This window comes from Athene cunicularia (assembly GCF_003259725.1).
Source record: "Athene cunicularia isolate RWA chromosome 3 unlocalized genomic scaffold, athCun1 chr3_part1, whole genome shotgun sequence".
Taxonomy (NCBI): domain Eukaryota; kingdom Metazoa; phylum Chordata; class Aves; order Strigiformes; family Strigidae; genus Athene; species Athene cunicularia.
The window spans coordinates 82,264,040-82,278,784 of record NW_020799097.1 but is presented as its reverse complement, the minus strand read 5'-3'; positions in this window follow the sequence as shown (position 1 = coordinate 82,278,784).

Sequence of the window (14,745 nt, the reverse complement as noted above, 5' to 3'; positions counted from 1 at the left end):
TGATTAATCTGATCAGACCTCCCTAGGTGCTTTCCCCATACAAAAGTGGAGATGCCCAAGAGCAGAAAATACTCCTCACACCAAAGCAACCTAAACAAGTTGAACACTAGCTTCAGCCTTCTGATAGAATTCTTCAGTCCTGTTTTAAAAGGTAGAACAGGAATATACCATTTTCTTACCTCTAAGCACACAGTCATCTTTACACTTTCCTATATACATCAGACTCCTATGATCTTTTAGCATCCATTCCCTACATAGCTCAAAAAATTTCTATTGATTATGTTTCAGTTCACATACCTTTGGTCATCTATATCTGGATTTTTTTTCAGACTGTTTTCTAGAATAGATTTTCTGTCCTTTCACCTCTAGCCCTCCTTACTGCACTGCAGATGCAGCAGCTCAAAACAATTCTTCTAATGTCATTTTAAGACAGGAACTGCAGCAGTAGCATAAAGTCTCATGCTACTTCAGCATCATTTCTCAGCTACTTAGCTGTGTACTTAGCTAGAAATGATGTACTTTTTGCCCCTGGAGAAACTGAATAGTTATAAATATGACTTTAAAATAATTATTTTTATGGATAATTTATATAAGTATGGATTGAATCGTTTTTAATGTAGGTACACTAAGAGGAGTGTTTAACGTGAGTGGAATAAACTGTTCCACACTTGCCCAAAATAATCCAGCAATACTTTCCCATCAAAAACGCAAAAGATCAGCATTAAGATTACTGCTTCCACTTGAGCTACCTGGACACACTGGTATTTGTCTTCATTCATCGTGACCCTTCTTCCCCTTTCAGTATAGCTCAGTCAGTTCCTGTCTACTCCCATTTTCACCACACCCTTAAGTATTTGTAGCAGTCCAGACTTGGAAACCGATCTGCATTAATAACTAGTTTCCAATCTTAGGTGTGGATCAATTCCTTTATTCGTTTCACTGTGTATGTTAACCAAATGGATCAGCACTTCAGGGGCAGGGAAGGCTATTTAAGCAAACTCAGTTGCCAACAAAACATTCATAAGACTTTCCCTTTTGGGAAACCTTTGCATAGTTTCTTAGCAGCAATGCCACAATAAGGAATACAGCCTTTCCATCCTATCTCACGGTGTGCCAGCAGAACTAGCTGACAGGCCACACAGTAATCTAAATCAGATTTGACACCCTTGACTCCCTGGTTTGTTTTCAGCTTGTGGGTAGAACTGAAGGGATAGGAACTGCTTTTAAGCCAGTACTGCCACTGAGAGTCAACCGTCAAACTGTACCTTTACATATCAAGCGTAAGTCTCAAAGGACTTTGCTGAGGAAGTGAAATCAAAAAGATTATCACAGTCCACCTCCAGATGTGTTAAGAAAGCAGCTGGTAGAGATGGATATAAGGACATGCTATCAACTTAGCAGCTCTCCTGTGACTATTATTTGTCAAAAAGCCACACAGATGGTTTAGAATTGAAAACGCCTAGCTATCCAACATAGCTAGGAAGAGATGTTAGGGTTGGAATTGCTTCTATGTAAAAGTTACTGCTTAAAAGTTAATATTAAGTTCTTCCTCTCCCCTCAGGTAATTAGGATGTTTCTTGCCTGTCTGTAGGACACTGTCAATATCAGAATCCCCAACTAACTTGAAATTCACTAGTATGACACAGCATCAAACTAAATATTTGCATCTTTTGGCACAAAACTAATAGGAGCCCACCTGAAATGCTGCTTTGCTTATCACCAGAAAATTAGGTGTGCACTTCTCCTAGAAGTGCCAAGATTTTTATTTTTTTTTTAGATAAAAGGGAAGCAAAAAAGTAAGACAAAGAGTGAATGGTAACTTAGCTTAAATCACTACAGAGTTCAACTTTTCTAGACTGCTATGCTACCTTTAAATGAAGTGATAGGTAACCTCCACTAAGGAAAAGAGAAACAGTCTGATGATTGTTCAGACAACTACATATCTAACACACTCACCAAAACCAGAACAGTGAGCACAAGCTCCCCCAAACTTACACAAAGAAAGGGACACTTAAAGAAATATGTAAATGATGTTGCTTATAAAGGCCTGTAACCAAGAATACAACATGAGACTTGTAGTATTACTCCTCTTTGACACGCTTGGGAAATGCTTGATATTGAGGGTTTCCTGCCTAGATGACTGACCAATTTACTACGGAAGTTACACTGTTGCAGAAAGTCTTCTCAGCAAAGACATTTAGAGGGAAGATCTCAGTCAGCACCTCCTAATAAAAAGTAGAGCTGCCAGGAGTTAAGCAGTAAATGAAAGGGAATGCAAAGCCTTTTGTCAGTGAAAGTGCAAGAATTGATTACACATACAAGGATTAAAGCAGTTAAGGCCATTTCGCCTTTCAAACCAGTGCACACATTTCAATTTATGCATGACTAAGTTATTTTTCCAGTTATTTCTCAGTATCCCCACATAAGCACACAGAACAGCTGTTATGGGCACAGGCCATGCAATCACAGAGAGCCCCCCCCGAATTGTTTCAGACTGCAACAAACCTCTCGATCTCTTTGAAAATACACAAGACACTAGATTAAGATGGTGACACAGGCTTCCATCAACCAGAACTACTCTAAAACTACACTTGAGGCTGTGATCTGCACCTAGGAGCTTTCTAGAGAGGATGCAAATAATATTAATTCTAGGTTACACATCAAGAAAAATCTTCACTTTGGAACTTTGTAAAACGGCTTCTCACCCCATCCCTTCCAACCCATTCTGCAGAATATTCTCCCCCTCCTCCAAATTAGGGGAATACGATCATTGAAATTGTCCGGGTTAAATATACAGATGGTATTTTTAAAAAGCAATGTTCTCACAGTGGCTCCAACCACGGTACAGTTTCACAGAAAATAAAGGAGATCCACCATAGGAGCAGAGAGCCATAAGCGCACAGAAGCCATCCAGAAAGTTCCTAAATCTGCTCCATCACAGGATTTAGACCGTGGAGACAGTGGTTTCATTGTAACCAGTGAAAAAGAAAGCCCCAGATAGGGGGATGTAAGAGTGAGAAAGTGAGTTTCAGAAGGAATACACAGAAACTGTTCTGAATGTGTATTGTTTCAAAAAGGCTATCAAGGCCCTCAATCCAAATGTAATTTGGGCAGGATGCTTGTCACCTTAGTCCACATTCTCATTCTAATTAGCCAAGTCCTCTTTAGAATCCTTCCTAGGCTGATATCGAACAAAACCTTGTATTCAGCTTAAGGGTAGGCAACTTCCCACAAGTCTAAGGATAGTCACGCACTTTCCCCGCAGATGCAGCTAAGTAAACAAGCAGCTTTCCACAGCTCCAATTTCAACACTAACGCCAGAACAGGAATAACACACTATTGATGGAATTGTGCTTCGATTTTAATAGGATTTCCAGATACAACGGAGCACGAACGCTACAGAAGCCAGACACCACCACCTGGGCTGTCAAACTCCTTGCACTATGCTTGTGACAGGTCACAGGCAGGGAGGGTTTTTAAGCTGCAGGCTGACCTGAAGACAGAAAACGAGCAGGTAGAAACCATGACTACTCCTGAATCGCTTTTCAGATTAAAATTGCCATTTTGTGCCCAACTTGTTGGTAGCTAACCCCCGCCCAAGACGCCAGGGTCAAACCAAAGGAAAGCTAATTCATTTTCCAGAGCTCAACTTAAGAGATGTGAACGCGACGGAGGCGGCAGAGCCTCCCTAGCTGCTTCCACAGCTCCGAGGCGAGCAGCCCAGCCTCGCCAGCGCCATTTTAGATAAAGCGAGACCGAGAGCCGAGGGCTCCTCGCTCCCCCTACGCGCCGTCCACCCCCATTTTCTGATCTGCGCTGCCGGCAGCCGGGCTCCGATCGCCGGGGAGGGAAGGGAACGGGGCGAAGCCTGCTGCTTCGCCCCCACTGCTGTGTTTTGGTACCTTAGCTCATTTGCTGACGGTGGGGCAGGCTTTGCTCTGCCGCGTTACGCTGGGGGAGCCCGTAAGTTCGCTGAGTGGGGCTTGTTCTCCTTCAGAAACATTGTTCGTAGGAGAATAAGGACATGGCTGCCTGGGCTGAGCTTGCTTCATGGAGGAGCAGGGGACAGTCACCCTGCGAGAAAGTAGCGTTGCAGGGAAAATGCTGCGTTTACTTGAATAGAGAGTAAATGGTAGATTTACTTACTTTCTATTTGTTAATAGGAGTTTTGCTGAATGAATAATCTTGCTATGATCACGGAGAGTGCATGTAAGAGATTCTCTGCAGTGAAATGATTGCTGTAAGGTGCAGAAAGATTTTCAAACAGGTTCTACTTTTCTTCTCAGTGCCGTGTAGTAATCACATACCTCATTGTCACTGATTTTTCTCCTCTTAGGCCTTTCTAGACTACTTATTTTCAATATATTATGCAAGTTTTATAGAAAAAAAATCATATCAGTGGAATAGAATGATTTCGTCTGTGTGTGGCAAAGATCTCTGTGTACCTAGAAGTAGTTCTTAACAACTGGGTTTGTTAGGTTTTTTTATCATGTTGCTGATATGCCTTGCTCAAACTGCCATTTATGTTATTATGACCCCCATGTAATTCAGCTCCCAGTCCTACAGGGCTGCAGTAAATCTCATTTCAAAATACTGTAAATCTTATAAAAAAGAAATTGTTACAAACCTGTGATACATGATCTCTTTGCTATTTATTAATAAAAAGAGCAGTCTGTATGTGGGGTCTTGCACTATCAGAGTTGTTCCTGCTGTCTGTGAATGAGCATTATGTAAAATGTGTAGCTGGTGCTATATTCATTGCTGGAAATGGTAAATGATATGGACTGTTTTAATTTCTAGATTGACCTGAGTTACTGAGTAGCAAACTAAGTCTTTTTGTGTAGCTGTTAAAGGTTTAGCATGTGGGGTTTTTTTTATTTGGTGACTTAATGACAGTATCTTTAAAAAAAATCATCTTTTAATTGCTCTCCCTATGATGTCTCTTTAACAAGTGTTAAGATCTAAAATACTTCGCATGTCTTTCTCATTAAAAGTAAACTATTTGTGAATTTACAACAACAGGCTGTTGAAATAGTACGATACAGAGCTTTCCAAATGTGGCTCGTTGCCTGTTGGAGATGCAGGAGATGGAAGCAAGAGAATAGGAGGCAGTATAGGGAGCTTTTTTTCCTCCAGAATGAAAAACACTTACTTATATGACAGTTAAATTTACATACATTTCTAATATTCTTTTTCCATGTAAACAAATCTTACAGTTACCATAGAGATTACGTTCAGATTCTGTGGATAGAGCTGTATAAATATGTAGATAGACAGTTGGGAGGATGAGGAAGTCGGATCACAAGTGGAATGCAAAGTGTTCTGTAAAATAGTAATAGAGACCCACTTCAGGCTGAATTGAATGTACAGCAAATGTTTTAATTTGAAGTATCAGACACAGAAATCTGTTAACAGAGCCATACATTTTTTTTAAAAAAAATCCCAGTTTACTTATTCTTTGATCAGGTTTGTTCTACTGTTGCACTTTTATTTCTTTTTTAAAATCTGGATTAATTCTGCCAGTGTTCAAAAGCCAAGTTTAAGTCTGCACTTTTTGCAATTTGTGTGTGTGTGTGTGTGTGTTGTTAAACTTGCATATATTTGAGATAACTCCCCAGTACTTTATTTACTGTGCCCTGTAATGTTAAGTGAGGTTAATCTGTAAGTCATTACATTAAAGCTTTAGTTATTACAGTGAAACTTTTAACAGAATTGTAGCTCAACAGAAATTTCTAAGATTCAACAGTCTAACCAAGACTGTTTTTTAAGATTTTAGGAGTAACACAGTGCATTAGACTTTCTGCCTGGCTTAAATTTGTAATTTATTTTCTAAGTTTACAAGGATATAAAGTAGTCCAATAAGAAGCAGTAAGGGAGAGTGTTTAAGAGAATTACTAGCTCTCTGTTTGTATCACTACAATGTAACATTGATTGATCAGGATACTGTTTAAGTATGACTGTATGTTTGTGTGCATTTATTTTGTAAGTTATTGAAAGAGTATGCCTCAAGGACACTTCAGCATGTAGAGGATTTAATGCTTTAAGGCCTAGTCTTACTTTGAGTCTGCTGACTGCAGACTTGCTGCCGACTGCACGATCGAGGCCTCTGTTTTGATTTATGCCTTGGTCATTCTTTCAGGTGCAGAGGGTTATGTATTCTGGTGCATAGAGCATTAGAACTGGATTCCTTGTCTCGGTATCTTTGTCTCTGTGGATGAACTCAAACAACTCATTTAGCTTTATTCACTAGATTTTCCTATCTGTGTAGTATGGAGAGAATGTTTATTGTTCTTTGTAAAACACAGTGAAGTATATTTAGGAAGAGCACCAAGTCGTATTGATAGAAGTTAGATTTCAGAACCCTGTGAGACAAGAGAGGTGTGCTGTCTGCTAAGAGATTGCTACCTCTAAAGCTGTTGGTGTAATTGTTCTCCCCGCAATAATCCAACTTAATCCAATCCAAGTAAATAAAGTTCCTTGTGTGAACTAGTAACTTTAGCCTGTGAAGTAGTCCTCCCGTGGACTGCAAAGACCACTTGAAGGCAGTCTTGAAATATCTTGAAATCTCACAAGAAATATTCAAGTCTTAACATAATTGTGCTCATTATTTTGATGTTCTACTAAATCAGGCTTTTTCCTGTGTTGAATAACCTCTGATAGGAGTTAATACAATTGTATGGATAATGGCTAGGACAAATCGCATGTTGTAGTGAAGCTTGGGTTTTTTGTTTAACTTAAGCACCTTCTGCATAAGATCTTTTTGCGTTGAGTATGCTTCAGAAGCATGTAGAATCTGATTATTTGGAAACTAATTGCGTGCCATCAGATTACTGCCTACTAAGTAGGTAGTGGTATGTATAAAAACATTATTATATTTTGTTTTTATTTTTTCCCCAAAGTCTGGAAATAAACTCCAGGAAAGCAGAGTTTCTGCTTTTAAAGAAAGAAATAAACACAAGCTCTGTTTTCACCAATGATTTGTACTAACAACTATTGTAAATGCTCCTGAGATTTTTAATAATATAGCGGCATTTGCTTGATATTTAAATATGTGAATGAGGGTAATATACCCACTGTGGTTAAAAAGTTCACTGCTGACTTGGAGATAAAAATAGTGGATGTCCCAGAAGCTAAAGCAGTGCACTATGAAATAAATGATCTGAAGTGTGTTTTTTTTTAAATGTTTTGATGCTATTTGCATGTTAATGTTTTTCAGTCTGCAAAATATCTAATATTTAATGGTTGTAAATATTTCTGTTTGGTAGTCCTAGATGTCCCCCGAGTGCTTGCTCAAAGATGCCATGCTAACAAATTAAGGAAACTGTGTACAGTTTATGGTGGATTTTTGTTTTGTTTTGCTTTTGATTCATCCTGAATTTACATTTTTGTTTCAGTAGTCTTTCCTAGTGACTTCTCTAGCTATCCACAGAGATCACTGGTGCACACTGATGCTGTAACTGCTTTCCCTTAAAGCCAGTCAGTCTGTTGCTCGTATTCTCTGCCAGTATAGCAGAGGACAAAAGTGAAATATCTAGTAAACTTTTCAGTCACTCATTTCCAACTTCGACCACAAGTCAGCTGAAAGTCCTGTTGCTCTTGTGCAGGCTGGAAACCAGTCGTGGAATGCAGTGACCTTTCACTTTCTGGTTAACTATTTGAATTACAGCAGAAATGGAGATTTATAAAGGAAGATTACCACTAGTTTTTGTACTGGAGGTAGGAGAACAGGTAAGTCTTAAGAGGTGGTTTTACCCTGTCGTTTGTTTTTGCATTATGAAAGACGATATTTTAAAATTCTGATGTTTCAGTTTGAACAAGTGATCAGAGGCAGTTATTGACTGCCTCATGTTTGCATAATTATGTAGAAAGGAAAGCAAACACCACTTGCACCAAGCAATTACAAGTCATGTTGGAATAATCTATGTTATTTTGAAGTTGGTTATTTGCACTTTTGAAATGCCAATCTTAGTATATTTTACAGAGACTAAACAACATGGAAGTCTTGAACTTAAATCTGAACGTTTAGTATGTTGATACTGAACTCAGTAGTTGAGTATGTTGATAAGGACTCAAAGTTAATTAGACCACCTAGTGGAAAAAGGCTGTGCTAGACTGAGAAGACTGAAGTTGTAATAAACTATGAGCAATAGAAAAGTTAAGTTGCCTGTATGACTGTCTTCAAAGTTGAAGGATTTTTGGATCAACACTCTCACAGCATTGTTGTAGACTGTGTTGTAGACACAGGCTATTGTATCAGGATACTGTCTTAAGAAAAATATTAATAGAGTGATGAATATGCATATCTTCACTAGAAAACTTTTAGGTGGTTATTCAGTTCACTTTGTAATCTGAAACTAGTATACATGTAGTGCAGAAGCATGCTGTGATACACACTGTGTGTGTGTTTTCAAATAAATTCTGCATTGTAGTTGAGAAGTCTTTCAAAACAAAATGCAGTGGTTTTGAGGCATTAAGCTTTACAATTGTCAAATAATCTGAGTGCTTCACTGGTCATGTGAACTGAAAAAACAGGGCTAACTTTGAGAAAGGTGGAATTGATATTGTTGTTGCAAATTGGTTTCAAATTTTTGTTTAAACCCTACAGATTTTCCTTAGAAATACATGCTTTTATAATAGGTTGAAGAATAAAAATAAAGAGAGCTTGAGATTTGCTCATCTGAGAAAGGGAACATGTTTTATAGAAAAAAATAGAGCTTAAATTTACTTGGCACCCTAATGTTATACAGAGGCATCCAAATGCTAGATTATTTATCACTTCATATTTACTTGAAAGTAGTTAATGTGTTGTGAAATGCAGTATTATGTTCTCTGCAGTTCTACTTACTATAATAGACACTTTAGCTGTTTTTACAGAAATGTACAAATCTGAATAAATGTGGATCTTGAACTGGTTTTGCCTTAAATATGATTCAGATCACAGTTGAGAAATGTCGGTAAGTCAAGACTTATATGGCTGGTCGCTTTTTAGTTGATGTGTTTCAGTAAGAAATACTTATTTTCTGCCTTTCCTATTTAACACTTCCAGTGTTGTCCGGTTACTGTGCTTACTATCCCTCACTGGATGTTTGCTTGTGTGTGCATGGAATGGCTTTTTAAAGACACTCAGATATCAAAAGGCATCTACGGAACTAAGGAAAAGTGTTTAGCCCTATGGATGAACCAAACATTAGTGATTTAATAAGCATCAGAATAATTATTTTAAAAGGTTTTGGTGGAAAGTCATAAATCTGGGTGGTTTGGGGTTTTTTGTTTGGGTTTTTTTTGTTGTTGTCATTAACATGGAGTGACCAGATGAGAGAATATCTCAGGGAATTCAAGTATGGAAAAGACAGGAAGCCACTTTGATATTCTATACCTGACAAGACATCTATTTTCCTTCCAAAGATTAGTTTGAACCAGGGACGAAATTTGATAAAGCGCTGTTGTGCTTTTTTTTTTTTTTTTTTTGGCTTGGAAGGCAGCATGTAAAGCAGTCATGACCTGTTTAGCAAGAAGTGTTTGTAAGCAAGCTCTGGAAAGGCAGCTGTGATACTGTCAGAGCAGGGTGGTGGAGGGTGTTGCTGAGTTACCTGTAGAAAACTAGGACTGAGGTGACCTGCCTGCGTTATGTGCGACCACTGTGTGACAGTGACTTCCTGAGTGAGTGGATGTTAATTTAATGTGGAGTATTCTGTTTTGAGGTTTCCTGAACCTGTGGGGAGCACTGTGAAGATTTTTCTTATGAGCTAAGCAGAAACATTGTAGTACCTAACTGTGAGAAGGCATTTTCCTTCCTGTGAGCAAAAGCAGTAGTCGTCTCCAGTTAACCTGGAGTTACTTGCTAGCATTACTACTGTGTTTGAGCTTCTTTGTGCTCTGGAGCAAAGAGGGTAGTCAGTATACCAAAGAAAAGATCATTAAGCACCCAGAACTCCCAAATTACATAGTCTTTGGTGACATCTGCAGACCGCCTTAAGGAGTATGCTATTTAGAGACAGCATTCATCAGTTGTCATTTCAGCTAAGTGTGAATGCAACATCTATAGAGCTGTGTTGCAGAGCAGTGGCCCAGGTTGGGCTACCTGGTGAATAACACTTCTTGGGCAGAAGAGTGAGTTTGCTGTTCTTCGCATTGTTTAATCTGTTGGTTTCTTCCCCAGCAACCTACAGCAAAGGATTTGGTTTCATAAGCAGTTTGTCAAACTTGTATGGTCATGGAAGAATGCCGTCTTGTCTCCTTCCAGTCCTGGCTGTTTATTCTTGTTTTTTGAGCCAGCAGTCCTTTTGTGTGGTCCCAGAGTGGACCAGATCTAACTGAAATTAACAACAATCATATATATATATATATATATAGAGAGAGAGAGAGAGAGAGAGAGATATACTCTTCAGTTGCAGCCAGTCCCTGACCTGGCTGATGCCTACCGTTGAGGCAGAGGAAGGAAGGAGAGAAAAGCAGAAGTGTACTGAGACTGATTTGAATTAGTTTAAACTGCTTGTGAACACACGTTCTTCCCTATCCCTCTGCCAAGTTAGCAGCTTGCAGTCATTAGGCTAAACATTTTGTAAACTGTCTACATGTGAAATTGCCGTAGAGGTTTTTCTAGGCTTGCTTACTAACTAGAACCCTGCGCTTTTCTATAGGTTTGAAGTCCATGTTTTCTAGGTGTTAAGTGAAAAGATTAAATTGAATTGGTGCTATGCCTGACTTTTTTTTTTTTTTGTATGATAAGCATTAATTTCAAGTTCAAAAGATGGAGATGTTTTAAAAAAGAGATGGAACTGGACCATAGAGTACTTTAAGTATTTTTTAAGGAGGCCAACATAAGCTTTGCTTCCCTGCCTCCCCCGAGTTCTTATTTAATACTTAGAAAGAATACCATTAATAATAATGTCTTCCCCATCCAAACTATAGAAGCAGTTGATATTATAGTTTTCTACAGAAAAATACTTATAAATATTACATTTCTATCCTGTAAAGGTGGCAGTCTTCGTGTAACTAATACCTGTTCACAGAATGTATTAACATAAGTATTTTTGGCAGAATGTATTATCCTAAGTATTTTTACCAATGGATGGAAGAATTAAGCAATTGTGCTACCTTTATTCCAAAGTAAAACAATCAGAAATGATAATTTGGGGAGAAAATACATCACTCTGATAAGGAAATTGAAGAGAATAGAAGTCAAGCTTTTGATTCTTTGTATGTTAAGAAGACCCACATATTTATGGGTAGATTACTAGAGACCCAGTGACAGTAAGGAGTTAGTGCCAGTTGCAGATGGTAGTAAGGTGTATAACAGTTTCTCATTATTACCAGAAACTTAACAACTGTCATCCCAGTTTTTGCATTATCTTCCTTTCCAAGAACTGGCATTCTCATTGACCTTTTGTCTGGGATCCTTTCCCTTTTCCCTCTTTGATGCCCTTCTAACTTACTTTTGTTCATTGTTTACACTGTCCTTCCAAGGGCAGGGAAGTGGGATTTGACTTCAGCAAAATTCAGAACCAAGTGTATCCGATGCAGGGTTTCAGATGGTAATAAATAATGCAATAGGGAGTAATTTTGTTTGTTTTTTTCACATTCTCTTCTGATCTGAAAAAAGTGTTTCAGTTTGTGGCAGGGCAACCTGATCCACTGTGATAATTTTTTTTCCCTTCACATTTTCAGCTCTCCTCTCAACAGCAGATTGCAAGTGCTAAATCTTTTATTTGTATATTTAAAATAGTCCACTTCATGTTTTCTTAAAGGTACATGTAGAATGCATTCTTCTAAGATCACAAAGAATGCTTTAAATTAATACATAATGGTGGAAGACAGACTTTCCAATATCCTGTGTGAGTGTTTTAAGTGAAAGAGTTTTAGCTTAATCTTTTTGTTAATACTGTGACACTTAGGCTAATGTAACTTCTTTTCCTCGGAGAAATAATAAGGGATTGAGAAATTTTGGAAATGAGTACATGTTATACCAGCATTTCAGCATTCAGGAATTTCTAATGGAATGTGTGTTTTCAAGTTTTAACTTCTTTTGCTGCACTCCTTATTGAAAGATAGACGTTGCTCTAATATTAAATGAATGTTACCTCAAATTACATGACTAAACTTAGAAATAAAATATATATAATTCTTAATCTTTGCATTCCCATAAATATAAAAGCATTTTGAAAACAGCAATAATTTTATAAATTTCCATTTTAATTTCTTTAGAAGGTTGCCATGCTAGATGTGTGCATCGAGGGAGATAGTGAAGTACTTCAGCATAAGTAAAACTGCACTATAGTTTAAAAATTAAGAGTGTGATATGTACCAGTACCTTGCTGTCTGGAACAGACACAAAAATGGAGACAATAACTCAATGTTAAATCATTTCCATTTTGTGAATGCAGGTTTATTCTGAGGTGCTCTTCCAGAACTTTATGACAATCCACATATGCTTACCCACAGGACATGATTTGGGTAGCTGTGCAGTGTCATTGTCTTCTTCGTGGAATTTCGTGCCTATTTGCCTGCAATGTTGGACAATCTAAAATCTTGGATTCATTCCTTTACTTACAGATTACTAGTACAGATTTTACATTCCTAAAAATCAAGTATTACAAAAGATGTCACCTGATGATGGACAGTATTGGATACATGAGCTGGAACCTGCAGTCACACTTCAGGTGTATTCTACTGGTCTGTTTTAGTTGTCTTCCCTGAAATAATTTTAACATTAAGTTCCAGAAAGTATTATTACGTATATTAGATGTCTATCTGCAGTAATTCAGTTTTTCTTTGTTTGTAATTCTTTGGCTGTTGAGCTAATATTCTGATTCCAGTTTACTTTGCCTGATGCTAGCCAAAATGTTTGTATTGATAAGTTAAACGTATTTCACTGTATTAAAATAAATCTCTTTATTTCATACATTGACTTTTCTCAGATAATACAGAGTATATATTTATATGTACACTTACTAGTGTAGGGTGATTTACCTTTTTAGAGGCAAGTAAAGTGAATGAGTTGCTTTTGTTACATTCAACATAGTGAGAAAAACTCTCATTTAATGTCAGCATAATAATCATATATCAGTGATAGATAGGTGTATGTCCTGCTATGACAGGCTTTTTTCACTGGTAATGTACGTGGCATCGGTAGCATCTAGATAGCAATTCAAGTGGCGGTAGGTCAGCTTTAAACAAGTGGAATGTTTTTATTTCTATCTCTTCAGTAGCTCTGATTTCAGTTCAGTAAAATTATACTTACTCTATTTTTCATTAAAATAGAGAACAATCCTACCTGTTTCTGACTGGAATAACTTGTTGTGCAGTAGCACTTAATTGAACATTTGAAATGGTGTAATAAAATCTTAATTATGGTGTGACAATAAATATCAAACATAGCATCTATTATGTGGAATAAAATTCATTCATGATACTTAAGCTGGCCTGATCAAGTTTCTGTAGTTGTGTATGTTGTATTCACTTAGTTGGAATTTTGAGGAAGCAAATCAGCTTTAACGATCTTCATAGAAATATATACATATTTAAAAAAAAAAGAAAATTGTAAACTTCAGGTGCTGGATTCCAGGCATATGCAGATATAGCCCCAGAACATCTTGTTGCTGTAGCTCAGAATTAAATTTGGGAAGAAAAAAATACACGGTGATACTTGAATGCCATCTGTAAATGGGACTACCCTGTGTTTACAGGAAAACTACTTAGTCTTAAAGGAACTCCAGCATCTTTTCTTTTGTCTGACAGTTTCTCTTAATACAGCTTTTGTGCTCACCGAAACAACTCTCCAGCCAAGTACACGAATGAGCATGTGGGCACACATCAAGTGCGTAGAAGGGTCAGTGTGAACTCTATCTGGATATTCTGCTTTTTGCACTGGTGATGCACAATATTTCCATGAAAGCAGATATTACAGTGGGCTGCTTAGTCATATGGTAGTATTGGAAGATTAGATTTATTCTTTAAGCTGTGGATTTCAGAATTTCTCTTCAATTATCTTCTTAGGCTTACGGAAAAAATGTTGATCATAAAAATATTATTAATTAGCATTTCATTGACATATGTAGTTGATACTGTAACCTGCTGATTTGACAGAGGCACTGATATTATATTGATAGGCATTGTGCAAATGCTGTGTTGTGTTGGGTACTGAGTCCCTCTTGGGATGCCTCTTGTTGAACTGTTGAGAACAGAACAAGGTTTCATGTGGGAAGTGCCAGTAGAATTGTTGACATGCAGAAGACTATCAAGTAAAACTTAGACTTTTTCTCTTTCACTTTAGTAATCCTAAATGTTACTTTTTGAAAAGAGGCTAAAAAAATGAAGGTTTTAGTATAAGAGGCTTAAAGTCTTTTAAGAAAAAACCCTGGGCTTTACAGAATAACTTCAGCACACTTGAAAGGAGTGAATAGAGTCTTATATCACCTGTGCAACTTCAAAAATTTTACTTTCTGTTCTTCAATATGTTGAAGAGCTTTGTGGAAGCAGAGCAAGGATCTTTCCTTAAATAGCCACTCCCTGGAAATGGCTGCCATTAGTCACAGGCTAAGCTGGCTGAGGATGTTTTGGAAACAGGTGCAGCGATGAGTAGCCAAAGAAACTGAAGCATTCTGGGTAGCTAAATTGGATAAAAGGTATGAAACGAGTAGTTTAGGTCTTTTAATTCCTTAATTTTTGAAAGGTCATATAGTTGAATGCTACCTGCTTGTATCTTGTTCTTACTTCCTATAGTGCTACAGTGGCACTTTTACTTTC